The 12,471-nt window shown below is 38.1% G+C and overlaps 1 protein-coding gene and 1 long non-coding RNA gene across 3 annotated transcripts in view; one reads left to right on the top strand and one right to left on the bottom strand.

Annotated features, from left to right (window-relative positions):
• The window catches only part of LOC135198176 (protein charybde-like), a 98,071-nt gene extending 88,004 nt beyond the window's left edge, over positions 1-10,067 (bottom strand). The window contains exon 1 of one of the 2 annotated variants that reach the window (XM_064225698.1): positions 10,013-10,067. The gene's annotated coding sequence lies outside the window, so the exon portion shown is untranslated. Of the gene's footprint in view, positions 1-2,714; positions 2,863-10,012 lie in introns of those variants that run through there. The other variant, XM_064225697.1, reaches the window with a different exon arrangement.
• LOC135198177 (uncharacterized) overlaps positions 1-12,471 on the top strand; it is a 183,573-nt gene that overhangs the window by 95,050 nt on the left and 76,052 nt on the right. The gene's annotated exons all lie outside the window — the stretch shown is intronic.

Raw genomic sequence — 12,471 nt, 5'->3', positions numbered from 1 at the left:
GAGAAGCCTCTCATTTCTCGGTTGCTTTTCCCATCAACGTAGTATCTGTGTGAAACTGGGTTTTCCAGCTTACTTGTCACAAAATCAAAACCCGAATGAATGTGGAAGCCGCCCTTCGATGTGCTTTGGCAGAAACTGCTCCTCGGCTCACTAGTCTAGTTGATGAAAATCAGTTTCAGCAATCTCATTCACTCCCTTTGCTGCTGATTTAATAATAATGTGCTTTGTTTTTGCAGCTCAGTACTATAACCTTAAAAATTTACTGCATAGAAACAGGTAAATAATTATATAAGAAATTTTTTTTTTTATTGAATTCTCTGTGTTTACAATAATACTGGTTATGTCAGGAGAGTCTTGCACTTACTTCCTTTCAGCACAGTACTTGCAAATATACACAATGGAATTTTTTTGTGACATTGGTTTGCTTCCTTTCCACGAAGTGGAGGGGGTACATGACTGACATTAGAAATACCCGAAAGGGTACGTGGTGAAAATAAGGTTAAAAACCCCTGTACTAGAAATTGCCCTCTGTGGAACCGAACCCATTATGTCATGCATCTGAAACTTCATGACTACTGGTCAGCTAATCTAGTATAAAATGAGCTGGGGGCACTTCCTGGTCAATGAGCAATCGGTAATTGCTTATGAAAACAAATGAAAGCATAGTGATTGTCTTCTATTGTTTCTGCCTCAGTGGCTTTACTGGGATAGTAGCTTGTGCCTTCCTAACGAACCCATAAATACTGTACCCCTTAGAGCCGTCAGTGCACCACGTGTGGTGAACTGTAGGCATTACTTAAGCTTCTCTGCATTATGCCTTCGGCCCCTAGCTGCAACCCCTTTCGTTCCCTTTACTGTACCTCTTTTCGCATTCTCTTTCTTTCCTCCCATTACACCTTTCAAACCTTTTACTGTCAATTTCTGTTTCAGCGATGAATGACCTCATAGTTCCCAGTATTTTGCCTTTGGCCTAAATTCTGTATTCAATTTTATTCTATTCATAAATGCCTCTCTCTCTCTCTCTCTCTCTCTCTCTCTCTCTCTCTCTCTCTCTCTCTCTCTCTCTCTCGGAGAGGCCCTGAAGTTTGACTAGGTATCTGTTATAAGGCCGTTGAGCCAAGGCCAATATACCCTGACAAGGAAGGCTTATTGGTTGTACACTAGCGAAAGCAATATTATTGAATAAATATATTAATAACAAATAAATTAATAAGAATATGGAGACGAGAGGTAATAGTAAGTTCATACGGCCGGGGAAAATTATTTGGAAAAAAAAAACAAAAACAAAAAAACAGAGGCGTGCGGTGGTGTAACTAGCATTATAGAACCTGGAGCGGACCCTGGAGGTGCCGCCCCGTTCCCGTGATAAAAAGTATTCAAGTGGTAAAAGTTCAGCGCACATTTTAAGCCTTAACATTAGTCATATATTTATTTATTTAATTTTTTTTGCCATAAAGCTAAAGCCAAAACAAAAACAACGCTGCCGATTTACAACGGAACTCTATGAGCTTTGTCAGAAGCGAGTTCGCTAATAACAACATTAAGTCCAACTGATTAGTAATTTAATGCTCTGTTGACAGTATCGCGAGGTTTGACAATCTCAGCTGACTCATAGTCGATCTTTAGTTCTAGAGTCGATAAATCACTGTTCAGTATTCTGGTCAGACGAAAAATGCAATAAATCTAAAATCATGCCAGACCAAACCTGCTCAAAAGATGCCAAGAGTGTCGCCCTCCCGGACAGTGCCACCTGGGCTGACCTCACCCCCCCCCACCCCCCCCCCCCCCCCCTCAGTAACGTCACTGGGGTCGTGCATGCCCCCAAGACAGAAGCACAAAGAGAGAAGAGTTAGGAACAAGAACAAATACGGAACTGAAGAGAGATCTCCTTTGGGAAGGAGGCTTGGGGATTAGGCTGACTGTCATGATACGTCACTGCAGCAGAGTGAAGGCTGCAAGAGTCTAGAGGAAACGAGTTTTTACTGTGTTCTAATTTTAGTCGAAAAACATGCGGCTGATTGTGGTAAATCCTAGCGTTTATATATATGTATATTATATATATATATATATATATATATATATATATATAATATATATATATATATATTATATACACACATATTTTATATGTGTGTGTGTGAGAGAGAGAGAGAGAGAGAGAGAGAGAGAGAGAGAGAGAGAGAGAGAGAATCCACTTGTCCCATTTACCAGATACGTATGCAATTGTAATTCCACAATGCCCTCTTAACTTCTCGATTTCTTCACACTTTTTGGATACACTTGCCACTAAAAAGCCTTAGCTCCAAACGGGAGAATTTTATGATATTCTTCCATACTGATCTTAGGGTGTGGAGTAATACGATGTAAAAAACGTGTGAAGATATCGAAAAGTTGAGGACATTGTGGTTTTCGTGATTACACACACACACACACACACACACACACACACACACACACATATATATATTATCCTAATTATATTATAATTATATATATTAATAAATATTTATAATTATTAAATTGTTTAAATAAAATTATTTGTAAACAAAATTATGAATGATGGATTGATATGCAGTATAGAAACAAGAGGGTCTTGTCGTTGTATAGATAAAAATGCATGTTAAGTGTATAAACAATGGAAAGTGGTGTACAATGATAAAATCATATATTATACTAAATGCAAGAAATGTGAGCACAAATCGTAATTTACTTACTGAAATATGCTTCCACTTCGCTATCGCTTGGGTGTGTGTGCGACAAGCGTTTGGCCTGTTACCAATTGGTTGAGTGCTCACTCCTTTTTCACTACTAGTAGGAGGCCCCATGTATTGGGATGGCATGAAGTAGTGATTGCATGTCTTCTAAAGAATTGTTGATACTTAGGTGGTATCAACAGCGTGCTGGTGCATATTCCACGTTTATCGGAAAACGTGCTTTTGCTGTTACGGCGGCACACAAGTATCCTAAAAATAATCGAGGACTGCATCTGTTTCCTTAGACGTCCTTTCTTAAGTCTTGAAGTGCATCATTAACATTTTCGGGTGGAACGAATGCTGGCGCTGATATTGAGCGAATTTTAGCACAAACTTAGTAATCGCTTTGCTATTTTGCATGAAATCCATCTGATTGTACTATGGGATATACGTTTGCGACAAGTGGAAAAAAAAAACTTTTTTTGATTACCGCTCTGGGAAAGGCTTCTTGGTGGCCCTCTTAGCAGCCTGTCCGTAATCGATAAGGACGGTGTTAGGATTGGCCCTTGGGTTGATAGCAAAGAATTGTCGGAATTGATCTTGAAGAGGCACCGTCGTTTGTTTGATAACAAGGCGTAGACACATGCAATTGTTCTACTTGCTACGAGACTATAATGTTAATAAAAGAGAGCTGACGCAAACATTGAATGCTTCATCACGAAATTAGTCAGTCGAGTTTTCTAGGCGTTTGAAGTTTGTCGCCGCAGGAAATATTTATAAAAATTGATTTGCTGGTCCACCATCGTCAAGCGGAAACTCATCGCGTGAAACCGTTATGTAACATGCACAGGGAATGGCCATCTCTATTGTTTGGAATAGGATGGGGGCATTTGTAACTTGTCTGTATCAATTTATTGTATGGCTAATATGCTCCATGGATGATAAATTCAAGTATATTCGCTTCAAGCATTTCATCTACGGCCTAAGTGCCGATTTCTTGGGCAGTTTCTTGATTATTTGCAGCTTCCTCCTTAATTTCGTTTCGTAGAAATAAAAAGACTTGTCCTATATATCTATATACATATATATGTGTGTGTGTATACACATATAATTCTTCTTGGTAGATTTTACTTTGGCCTTGCATTTTCTATGCCGACGGGGTCCACATTCATAAGATATAAAGCCAGAGGGTAATTCTTTGTGTTTGACGTAGACGCAACCTTCAAGACAGCTATTTTTGACGGCGTTGATTTTTAATGAAGTCCTCGAGATGGGCTAATGTCAGGGTAAGGCTCAAAATAGAACGCTGAACGTCAAGACATCGAAACATTTTACTGATATTTCATATTTCCCTGATGAGTGTTGCTCATTTCAAATGACTGTTGACTCACTGGGTGATTGTATATCATAAATAATGAGTATATTCCTGACTTATTGAATTTTGACACTTTAAAGACCTTTTTTATGGTTTTTTTCGAGTTTGATATTCATTCGAAATTTCAGAAAAATTTCCATTTTTCGGATTATAAAGTGTGCAATATTTTGCAGACTTACGTATATTTCGATATGCGACAGTTGTCCATAACATCTATTCTAGGGAAATAAACATTTGGTGGAAATAATCATGAGGTGACTTTTGGTGAAGATTTGGTATTAGTTTTAGTAACGAGAATCGTCCAATTTTCCTTTGACATTTATCAAAAGATTTTCCTTTTGAATGCGCCATGTTCAATTCCCCCCCCCCCCCCCCCCCCCACCCCCCCCCCCCCCCCCCCCCCCCCACCCCCCCCCCCCCCCCCCCCCCCCCCCCCCCCCCCCCCCCACCCCCCCCCCCCCCCCCCCCCCCCCACCCCCCCCCCCCCCCCCCCCCCCCCCCCCCCTCCCCCCCCCCACCCCCCCCCATTTCAACAAAATCCGCCCTTTATTATTTACGTGATCCTGTTAACACGCAGACAGACCAAACAAGTGAAATAACCAGAGCGCAGATTAACGGAGAACTTCATACCGCTGTTCAAAAGAACAGTCCTTCGTGAACGTAGTCGACTTCGTTCAACTGGAAGTGCTCCGACAGAAATGCAGTAAATTTATAAACCCCGGGAGATGCGTGCATGCCCAGTCGAATATGTCATAATAATGTTAGTGCATTAAATTTACGAAAAATTAAATCTGAAGTGGCTTTATTGTCTCCTCTTAATCACCTGTATATAGGCGAAATCTTGACATTCAGTCATTACGTAAATTGATACGTCCTATCTGCTCACTGATAAGATTGCTTGGAAAAAAAAAAAGTTTACATCATAAAAGCGGATTTCTCAAGTTAAAACTGGTTTCTATATCAGCGGTTTAACCTTCAATTATAAAGTCCTTGATACCCAATCCTCAGCACCCCCTCCCCCGCGCCCCCCCATACACACCCAACTTTTTTTTTTTTTTTTTTTTTTTTTTTTTTTTTTTCTCCATAACACACATATAAGTGTGTATCTTATCATCGCCGAAGTCAGCCTCACACTAGATTGCAGACTTGAAGAAGATGAGTTAAAAATGTTTTTATTTCACTTATGTCAATTTAAACAGGGCTTTACTGTCAATTTTCCATCTGTCTTAGAGTCTATAAATGGAAAAACTCCGGGACTTTCCAGCTATAAATATACCAACATTACTTTATGTTTGGGTAACTAAATTTTCACTTGTGTTTCGTCTGTCTTTTAGTTTTCTGTAAACGAAAACTATTGAGATGGCTATTATTCTGTCCGTCCGCACTTTATTTGTCCACCCTCAGGTCGTAAAAACTGCTGAGGCTAGAGGGCTGCAAATTGATATATGTTGATCATCCACCCTCCAGTCATCAAACTTATCAAATTGCCAACAACACAAGCCACCACTGGACCGCGGCAGAAAGTTTCATGGGCCGTGAAATTTCGACAGGATCTAGGAGTCTGTCGCAAGCGGTAATGGTCCGTTCTTGGTTCAATTTTTCGAGAACAAGGAACTCTAGAACTGGGGTTTTCTGAATCAAGATCCTCCGAGTTTGTTCTTCGTCAATCGTGCAATCTGGTATTTTGGACAAATTATTCAGATAGGTCTTTTCGAGCTGTTAATGTCAACGGTTCTTTAATTTTAGAACTTTCAGCTGCACCATCAGTGAATTCAAGGTTAATACAGTTATTTTAAGGTAGGCTGTGGAATTGCATACGAATACTTAGATGAAATAGTAAGACACTTAATATCTTTTATTAAATAAAACTTTAATTAAATAAAAAATCTACATTTAAAAAAAAATCGAACATGTTTATTTTTCCGAAAATGATGAACAGGACATATTTTTTTTCGTTTTTGTAAATTACTAACGCTAAGTTCATTTTTCCGAAGGCTCATACTTTAGGAAGCAATTTTGGCAAATTTCGGGCTCTAAAATGAATTTCTGTAATTGCTAGCTCTAATATATACCTGACGTAGGTTTCAGACTATAGAATGTATATATTGTCTGTAAGTGTCGAACTCAAGTATTATGTTTTGTAAAGTACTCATTTAAGAAATTACTTTTCGTAAAACTTGAACACCCGGTTTGAGACCCGAATTGAGACAGACAAATGAACAAAAGTGAACTTAGATATTCAAATTCGGTTTAAAGACAATATTTCGCCCATCATCAAATTATAATCGTATGGAAACACCCCAATATCCTCTGTATCAAATGAGAAAAGGCATTGAATTTCTGAGTGACACGATATCAACCTGCGGTGCATAATTGTAAACTGATACCTTATTGTGCTTCTCACTTTAATATCTTACAGAAGAAGTGACAAAATGAGAAACATTGATTCGATACAGTGGACTGACGAGAGAGAGAGAGAGAGAGAGAGAGAGAGAGAGAGAGAGAGAGAGAGAGAGAGAGAGAGAGAGAGAGAGAGAATCCCATCACGTTTGTTATGTCTGCCAGAGAATTGGCTGGGGTTACGCTACCCAATCCCAATCAGCATTCTTGAAAGCCAGATATAATCGGATATTGCCACCCATCAGCGGTTGGAATAGTTTGCTGTTATCGACTCTATGGCGCCGATGCAAATGGATTTTTCGTTTAACACGGCAGCAAAGCCTATCAACGAATCAATATCTTTGTTGCAGTTAGGCCATAGCTCTCTCTCTCTCTCTCTCTCTCTCTCTCTCTCTCTCTCTCTCTCTCTCTCTCTCTCTCTGTCGATATGGCAGTGCTTTTTTTAGTCTTATTTGAGATTATTTTTACAGAGGATAGATGAGGTATGCAATTCTTTGCATGATATGACAACCTGCCGTTGAATAACATGTAGTCGCTTGATGCCAGATTACATAGGCAAATCAACTTGTATTCATTCAGGCAATTCATTTTCCTCAGGTTAACTGCACCGAAGCACTGCTTAATGCGTCTCTCAGTGAGGCTTGATGTTTACGATTAATTGCCATTAATCAGCCGTTTATTTTTGCTGAATCGTCCATCGGAGATATTCCCGGAGATTGCACAAATTCTGGTTCCGACAGCAAATTTGCAGCGTTCAACAACAGAGCAGGAAGGCAGGCTGGTCGATAAGATAAAATAATCGTTCATCGCTTTAAAAGAATATTACCAATGCTCGAGTTATTTTAAGACCAGTTCTCGAGGTCAGCGTCATGGATTTGACAGCTACGTGACTTGAAGTGATCACCGGAATTTTTCTGCATAATGCATAATACATGCTGCATGCTTTGGGGCAAAATAAAGTCAGTGTTCCAGAAACAGCCTGCGCTCTCCGATAGGGAAGAATATAATGCTGTTCAAGCAAGATATTTTATCAGACGGGATCAGAAATTTCATCCGTCCAATAATGTGAATCTGTAAAGTCCACCGAATAATAATAATAATAATAATAATAATAATAATAATAATAATAATAATAATAATAATAATAATAATAATAATAATAATAATAATAATAATAATAATAATAATAATAATAATAATAAACTTTCCACATAATGAGGAGGAAGTACCTCATGGAAAACAGAATGAAACTATCATAGTTGTTATTATCCAGCTTAAAAAAATTTACCCTATCTGGTAATTCTAGAAATATATCGTAAAAGAAACGCGAACGAAATCCTTAGAGTTTATCTAGAAATAGTAATAGCCAGTGGTATGGCAAGAGGAGAAAACTTATCATTGTATGCATCAAAGAAGGTATCAAACCGAAATATCGTCCCTGAATGACCAGGTGCAAAGACGGAAATGTCTTTTACTTGTGTATCCTCTCTCTCTCTCTCTCTCTCTCTCTCTCTCTCTCTCTCTCTCTCTCTCTCTCTCTCTCTCTCTCTGCCAAAAAGGGGTATTATCATTTCCCTCCAATGCCTCCTTTAATGGGCATGGATATAATTTCCTTCAGGATTAAATTCCATTCCATTTTCCCTCCTCTGGCCTGGGCTGGTTACAGGCATTAGGTCTCCAGTAGAAATGAACTTGATATTTAAAAAAAAAATTCTTTTTAGTTTGCTGTAAAAGACAATTATTGTGATGGCTTTGTCAATTGGTCCGCACTTTTTCTGCCCGCCTACAGGTCTTAAAAATTGTAGCCCTCTATCCTCGGTAATTTTTATTTTACTTAAGATTAAAGTTAGCCATAATCATGCGTCTGGCAACGCTATAGGATAGCTACCACCTACTGGCCGTGGTTGTTAGCTTCACGGGCCACAGCTCTTACAGCGTTGTACACTGTAAAGAAAACGCGATTGCCCCGAAAGAAACTTCGGTGCACTTTTTACTTGTTGTCTTTAAAAATTCAGCTGAAGATCCTCATGGTCAGGGTCCACAGACTATATATAACTCAAGATGGCTCCAAAAGGAAATCAGCGTACAGAGAGAGACAAGTTATAAGCACGGGAGATAAACATGAATTCAGCAAACATCAGGAGAAAGCAGAAATGAATTTTGTTCCTCGCTTAAATATTTGGAGTTCAGAAGAGAGTCTGCAACTGCACCAGGGAAATCGTTCTCCATTTCAGTTGTAGCCAAGATAAAGCTCTTAACAAACTGGGTAATATTAACTATAATGTTAGAAAACACTTTTTCAGCAGCAGCCTCCCAAGTTCTCTTGCACTATGTGCCGAGACTGTTATGGACATCGTCATTTTTAGAACCGACGCAAGTCTTTTTCTGCTTACATTGTTCTTTTTTTATTGCAACAAAAAATATTTGCAAGTTTTGATTATCAGTATTGATAAATTTGGCGTATTCATTTAGGTCGGGGGGTTGTTTATTGGTTTTTAATCTTTTGCTGAGTCGGAAATACGGTAATATATATTATAATATAATATATATCATAGTATATATATACTATAATATTATATATATATAAACCGTAATAGGTATAACAATGCACACTACACACACACACACACACATATATATATATATATAATATATATATATATATATAATATATATACATATACACATACATATATATATATATATATATATATATATATATATATATATATATATATCCAGTTTTCCTGAAAGTACTAGCGTTAATATTCATGACTCGTACTTGTTTAAATACATATATATACATACGTACATAGCCTACATACCATACACTAATTTATATAATCGTAAAAAAATCAGCAGTATAAAAAGGCTAGAGATTTAAGAATAGTTTAAAGGTGACGCACACTGCAAGACGAACGCAACCCCGCACCTGGAGAGTGCGAGTTCCGCTTCCTGCAAACCTGTACCTGCACATTATCGCACACGTATGTATGCCTGTGTAAGTAAGTAAGCTTACCTGTCAATCATGCGCGTGCGCCAACTTGCATCTCGTGGCAGAGCCAGAGAGAGGAGGAAAAAGTATAGAATGGTTGTTGGTTTCCAACAGATATTCCACAACTATTGTTTTTGGTTCATTTATGTTTTTGGTTACTTTATCCTATTTCTTCTTGCAATTCTACTCTCATTATCTTCTTTATTTTCTCCATTTGAGAGACCTCTTAGCCTGCTTCTTGTCATTTTGCATAATATGAATATCAATTATATAATGTGTTAACATTCTCAGAGGGTGATTCAGGTAATACCAAACAAACACGTCAGGTTGTTATAAGATGATCCCGTTTGTTTATTTGTTTATTTATTGATTTATTTTTATATATTGTAGGTTTAGCCACGTAATTTTGTCGTTCGAAAAGGTCACTCTTATTTTCTCTACCAAGATCATGTTTGGTTGGGTATAGGATGAAGTTGACCGTGTTATTTGTTAGTCTCTGCCTCATTTATGAAAAAAGTAAATAAATAAAACTAAACAAACGTAACCAACCTTAGGATCGGCGCGAACTGCAGTATTCACAGTGAGCACAGAAAATGGAAACTATAACTTTTGCCGCTTGAAACTTGACTTGCTCTTTGTTTTTGTATCGACCGAATTTGAATAGACAACTGAACGTGACGAGGTCTTGGAGTTGAGGTTACAGACGACGATCAAGGCTGACATAGTTTCATATCAGCTGATTTTTATTCACTCTTTGTCTCCGTCTCCCTGCGTCTGTCTCGTTCTAATTTGCACCTCTCTCTCTCTCTCTCTCTCTCTCTCTCTCTCTCTCTCTCTCTCTCTCTCTCTCCCCTTGATTTTGAGTTTGGTTTAAGTCGAGCAATCAAGATGCAGAAAACATACATAATTTTCCATAGGACAGCAGTGATGGTGGTGGCCTGTCCCATAGCGTTGCCAGACGCACGATTTTAGGTGACTTTAACTTTCAATAAAATAAAACCTATTGAGTCTAGAGGTCTGTAATTTGGTATGTTTGATGAGTGAAGGATGGATAGTCAACATACCAATTTACATCTCTCTATCCTCGGTAGTTTTTACGACCTTAGAGCGGACAGAAAAAGTGCCGATAGAAAAATGTGCGGACGGACAGACAAAGCATCTCGGTAGTTTTCTTTTACAGAAAACTAAGAAGGAAACGCTTAACAGGAGATGGACGTGTATTTGAAGAGGCAACATTTGGGAAATAGAAAACTTAATGCAATGACGGACTGCATATCAAAGATATCATGGCGCCCCTTTTCACTTCAAGAGCATCGGCACCCATGACATTGCCCTAGAATCTGCTCCACAGATCGGCGGGAAGTGGATGACAGCGCTCTTCAGAAAGGGCAGTACGCCCTAATTTAAAAGGATCGGGCAAAAGAGGTGCCTGAGTTTATTGTTCGAAGGTTCTGATGGAGTATGGCCAAATTTGGTACCTTCCAGCAATCGTCTAAATCATAATTACCATCTAGAGGATAAAGATTTCGGAAAACTGCAGGCATCTACGTAAGCAGAGGACCAGCGTCCGAGAGTAGGTTAAAGAAGCAGAGACGGAACGGTATGTTGATAAGTTTTAGAATCTTGGATTCGGAGGAACCACACTTTAAGTGAAATATTAACAATTGTATACATATTCCTATGTGCGGTGAGTCCCAGTATTATTGAAAATTATAACAACGGTGATAAGAGATTTCACTGACCTTATTCCTTTTTTACACTTGTCGTGACGTGATGTATAATGATGGATTTATTGATGTTGTACGACAGGCGTTACAGTAACTGCGGTTTCGTATTACTCAGCAAAAGGGAAATGAAGATGAATATCCGAAGTTATGAATAACCTGATTACCACCAACTTCCTTCGGATGTCTTCACTAGCGCAGATAATTTAAGATGAGAGGAACTGGATTTCCGACCTCTGGGATAATAACATCTCTCACCTGGGCGTGGTCTTACCTGAGCTGGTCCTTGGAAAAACAGAAGGCAATCTATTTCCCTCCTATGGAATGACGATTGGTTGAAAGCCGCAGCGGCATTCCTGCGGTTGTGTACATAGCGATGAGCATGAGCGGCTTCTAATTTTATGACAAAGGACAATTCTATCGTCAAGAGGAAATTGCAGTCGTTTGTTTGCGATAAAAGCGTAAGATGACGCCACCTTGAAAGCTGATTGAAATAAACGATGATTCTATCCGGTTTCCTTATTAGCAAGTGATAAGAAAAAAATAAAAATCCAGATATTTTCTGCTCTGTAGTTTGTATAATAGCCAAAATATTGCTTTCAATTATTCAGTTTTGACTGACAATTTGAGGCTTTATAAAGAAACGCTTGAACTCCACGAAATGAATTTTTACCGACAAAACAGACATTTCTTCATTCGTTCAGCAGGATCAAAAAGAATTTCGTGTTTGTGATTCATTTTCCTCTTACAGTGCTTGCCGAGTGACGTGTCAGCATACCGGATGTGTTTATGAACCCTACTACGGCGTCTTTCACTTGTTTGCCAAAGTTATGACTACAACTGAACATATCTATCCAGTCTGTAGGAGATATATATATATATATATATATATATATATATATATATATATATATATATATCCACATATATATATATATATATATATATATATATATATATATATATATATATATTATATATATATATATATATATATATATCCTACAGACTGGATAGATATGTTCAGTTGTAGCCATAACTTTTGGCAAACAAGTGAAAGACGCCGTAGTAGAGTTCATATATATATATATATATATATATATATATATATATATATATATATTATATATATAATACATACATAATTTGCATTTCTTAGGACAAGTGCCGTTTCGTATTATTATTTTCTAAAGGTCAGGTCTGTTATGGCTGCATTTTGATCTAGCAGTATTTATTGCCCAGCCTCAAGGTAATGCTTTCATTCTGAAGGTCTGACGCCGAGAC

Source organism: Macrobrachium nipponense, chromosome 21, assembly GCF_015104395.2.
Source record: "Macrobrachium nipponense isolate FS-2020 chromosome 21, ASM1510439v2, whole genome shotgun sequence".
Classification (NCBI taxonomy): Eukaryota; Metazoa; Arthropoda; class Malacostraca; order Decapoda; family Palaemonidae; genus Macrobrachium; species Macrobrachium nipponense.
Note: the sequence above shows the minus strand (reverse complement) of the source record. Positions and strands in the feature narration are given on the sequence as shown.